At 41.4% G+C, this 4,394-nt stretch overlaps 1 pseudogene; it reads left to right on the top strand.

Annotated features, from left to right (window-relative positions):
* The first annotated feature begins 5 nt into the window (after nucleotides 1-5).
* On the top strand, nucleotides 6-727 carry LOC106002272 (annotated as a pseudogene).
* Nucleotides 728-4,394: the final 3,667 nt, after the last annotated feature.

The raw sequence follows: 4,394 nt of genomic DNA, 5'->3' as shown, positions 1-4,394 counted from the left end.
GAGGGCATGAGGTGGTGGTGGTCGTGCCCGAGGTGAGTTGGCAGCTGGGACGCTCACTGAACTACACGGTGAAGACGTACTCAACTCCTCACTCGCTGCAGGATTTGGACCGGGAGTTCAAGGTTTTTCTTGACACCCAGTGGGAAACTCCAGAACAAACTATGTTTTCTGCACTAACTGGCTCAGCCAAGGGATTTTATGACATCATGTTTTCACATTGTAGGAGTCTGTTTAATGACAAGAAAGTAGTAGAATTCCTAAAGGAGAGTTCTTTTGATGCAGTGTTTCTAGATCCTTTTGATGTGTATGGCTTAATTTTTGCCAAATACTTTTCACTTCCAGCCGTGATTTTCTCCAGGGTAATATTTTGCTATAATCTGGAAGAAGGAGCTCAGTGCCCCAGTCCTCTCTCCTGTGTTCCCAGACTTGCCTCAGGCCTCCCAGACGCCATGACTTTCAGAGAGAGAGTGTGGAACCACATCTCCCACTTGGATGGACTTTTATTTTGTCCCTACGTTTTCAAAAGAGCCACTGATGCAGCCTCTGAAATTCTTCAGACCCCGGTTACCATGTATGACACCATGTGTTCATTTGGTTGTTGAGATCTGTCTTTGTCTTGGAGTTTCCTAGACCTGTGATGCCCAACATGGTCTACGTTGGTGGCATGAACTGCCACTGGGGAAATCTACTACCCAAGCTGACTTCCCTCTTTGGCATCACTCAGTGACCTGGGCTTGGACAGTGACATTCTTTGCTGAACTGTGATTTGTCATTTATGCTTGGCACAGTTTAGATCTCTTGTTTTACTTATATATTTTTCTTTTGGGGTCGTGGGGCCTGAACTCTGAGCCTGTGCACTGTTCCTCAGCTCTTGCGCTCAAAGCTAGTACTCTACCATTTGAGCCACAGCACCACTTCTGGCTTTTTCTGCTTATGTGGTACTGAGGAATTGAACACAGGACCTCATGCATATGAGGCAAGCATTCTACCACTGATCCACCTTCCCAGCCCCAGATGTATATAATATTCTTTTTTTGTCAGTTGTAGGGCTTGAACTCTGGGCCTGGGCGCTGTCCCTCAGCTCTTCAGCTCAAGAGTAACGCTCTACCACTTGAGCCACAGCACCACTTCCTACTTATACATTTTAATTTAATTTTAGTTAGCAAACTTCATAAACCTCCCTTGTTAACATGATTGTATATACAATTAGTATAATTATATATAAATTCCTGGCCTTAATTTTTAATGTTGGTCTTCACATTCCCTGCAATCCTCTGTTTATTTCAATCCTCTCTTTCCTATATAACATGCTTTAGTAATTTTCTTTGCTTGTCTTCCAATTTCTGTAAGTTATTTAATGTAAGCATATATCTATCTTATACATCCACCCTAACTTTCCTATAATAATATATAATGATGATTGGCCACACTACTTGTTACTTTATGTTTTTCACTTATCACCAAAGTGTGAATGTGCTCATTAGCCACTACTGAGAAACTTTACCTGTCCTTTTACAGTTGCTTTAAAATATTGAGAACATGATTTCAAGTTTTATACAGCTTAACCATAAAGATATAAGAGTTTTGGTTTGTTGGTCTTTTTTATCAGTCATGGGGCTTGAGCTCTAGGCCTGGGCGCTGTCCCTCAGCTCTTCAGCTCAAGGCTAGCGCTCTACCACTTGAGCCACAGCACCACTTCTGGCTTTTTCTGCTTATGTGGTATGGAGGAATTGAACCCAGTGCCTCATACATGCAAAGTAAGCACTCTACTACTGAGCCACCTTCCCAGCCCTGCATTAATGTTTACTAGGGCTGTTTTTCTTTTTTTTAATAACTAATTGCTACAGGCCTTTTAAGACTAGCAGTTAAAGTTTGCTTTTTAATATTTATTACAAATAATTTTGTTGTAGTCTTTCTCTTTTTTCATAAATTATTTTCCCTGTCTTATAGTCTAATTAGTTATTTTTTATTTAGCTGCTTTGCAATTTTAATTGGTTTAAGACTTTCCAAACTTTAGAAATAGAAACATGTTCTTCCTTTTTGTTTTCATGTTTTGACCATGTTCCCCTAATTTTTTTCTTCAGTAAGACCTTAATGTGCAATTCTGTATGAGTTGAGATGGATTACTTTTCCTAAAGCATAGTTATTTATCTATTACATTTCAAGTATAGTTGCATCCTTCATCCATGGAAATGAACTGTATTTTTATGTCTTAATTTATTATATTCTTTGTGTATGTTTTTGAATTCTCACTGTGTCTCACTGGCTTATTTATTTATGTATTACAGCACATACTTTGGTTAAGCAGCTATAGATTAAGTAGTAATGGTTAATAGAGAAGCCCCATACATTATTTGTTTTTATTATTATCTTTGTGTAGTTGTATAAAGGAGTTAACATATAACAAAGCAATTTATGAATACAGTCTATCTTGATCAATATCCCATTCCATTCAATATCCTCACCTTTCCCTCCCATCCCCTCCTCTTCCCGTACTCTGAACTTTGTAGGATATACATTGGATTCTTGACTGCATCCTCACCATCTTCTCTTCCTCAATTATCTACCCCCTTTCCTTGAGTCCACTCCACCCCTTTGAGAATCTTGTGTTTATTTTAAACTGACCTTATATTTGCCTTTCAAAAGAATTACATCTTTTAGATTTGGATCAATATTACTTACTTGTATCATTCTTTATGATCTTTCTGTCTCTGTATTTTCTCTGTCCTCCCTTCAGTGTGTCTTTTTCTGATATGACAAGGCCTTGCATTTGGAAATCAAATTTCATTCACTTTTGTAAACCATGTCAACAACTGAGGCTTGTGCCCCAGTATTCCAAGTTCAAAGAACATGTCCTACTGAGTGGGTACCTGTTCTTGAATTTTAGGGGAGGGAAGAAATATGACAGATGAGATTTGTCCAGTTTTTGACATCAATTGACTGAGTTTTGTGTTTCAAAGACAATGACTTGAAAGAACTAAGTCACCAGGTCAAATCATGACTAAGCAATTGTCCATCAGCAAGGTCCTGTAAAGAGTCATTTTATATAGTACAAAATGATCAGCCCTGGGCTGGGAAGGTGGCTCAGTGGTAGAGCGCTTGCCTTGCATACCTGAGGCCCTGTGTTTTATTCCTCTGCACCACATAAGCAAAAAGAAAAAAGCCGGAAGTGGCGCTGCAGCTCAAGTGGTAGAGCGCTAGCCTTGAGCTGAAGAGCTGAGGGACAGCGCCCAGGCCCAGAGTTCAGGCCCCATGACCGGAACCCCCCCACAAAAAAAAGATTAGGCTGTACATTGCTTATATAACCTCTCAGCAAATGTTCCTCACATCTCCCAACACATCTTAGGGTTCATACTTGAAAGCATATAAATCTGCGAATGTATTTGAAGACAATGCAACCGATGTTCCCAGTGTACTTCCTATGTTCAGGCCTAATGTGTGCTCAGTGAAAGCAGGAGAAAATTGTGAAGCAGTCACATTCAGGACCACAAGGAATGCTCAGAAGTGTGGGAGTCGAGTAATGAGACTTTGTAAGTGACTGACAGATGGAACCAGGGACACAAGTCACCATCTCTGTGTACACCGTGAAAGCACACGTGAAGCAAGGCATTTCGATGCAGCCAGGTGTCTGCCTACTCCTGCAGATGGATCAGAGCAAGTGAGTTAAGGAGAGCATGTCCAAATCCTCTCCCATCTCTGGAGTGGTCCACTTCACAAGTTCCATCACTTCACAAGTCTCAAAGGACTCAGCATTGGAATAGCATCCTGCTGGGAACAGACAAGTCAAGCAGCAGAGCCACCTAATGGCAGAGTGGCTTCAGAGGTCAGAGAGGCACAGAGAGGTCCCCCACCGTGAGGGGGCAGGGCGGGGTCTCCCAGGCTTTCCCTGGAGGCTGAGTGCCAGTTTTTTTTTCTTCTGAATAAGAAGTCTTTGTTAAACTTTAGGTAAAGTCCAAGTTTATTTGGGAAAGAATGCAGTATTAGCAACTTTATTCCTTTAGTTTACCTCTCCATCTTTCTACAGTGTCAAAGTCCAAACCCATTGCGTAATGATCTGTCAGTAGAGGGCATGCTTATACCCCAGGCAAAGGTTATACACAATTCTGACATAGATAATATGTATCAGAGATACTAGCAATTGCTTCTCATTAATCATTATTCTTTTCAGTAAATCTTCAACAGCCAATGGAGCTTTCTGTACAAAGTGTGTGCATCCACTGCATCCAACACACATTCTCTGTTTGTCCTTACTGTACCTGCTGTATAGTGTCTAACTGCAGATTGCTCCTGGCTGCACTGCCCATGGCTCCTGCAGTCTTGCCTGCCCTCCTTCCTGTGTGTGCATGTCTGCTGCTGGCCTCAGGCTCTGCCCAGGCAGGCAAGCTGCTGGTGGT

The sequence above is a fragment of the Dipodomys ordii genome, unplaced genomic scaffold, assembly GCF_000151885.1.
Source record: "Dipodomys ordii isolate 6190 unplaced genomic scaffold, Dord_2.0 Scaffold6264, whole genome shotgun sequence".
NCBI classification, from domain to species: Eukaryota; Metazoa; Chordata; class Mammalia; order Rodentia; family Heteromyidae; genus Dipodomys; species Dipodomys ordii.
The sequence above is the reverse complement of the archived record's forward strand: the minus strand, read 5'-3'. Positions and strand labels throughout refer to the sequence as shown.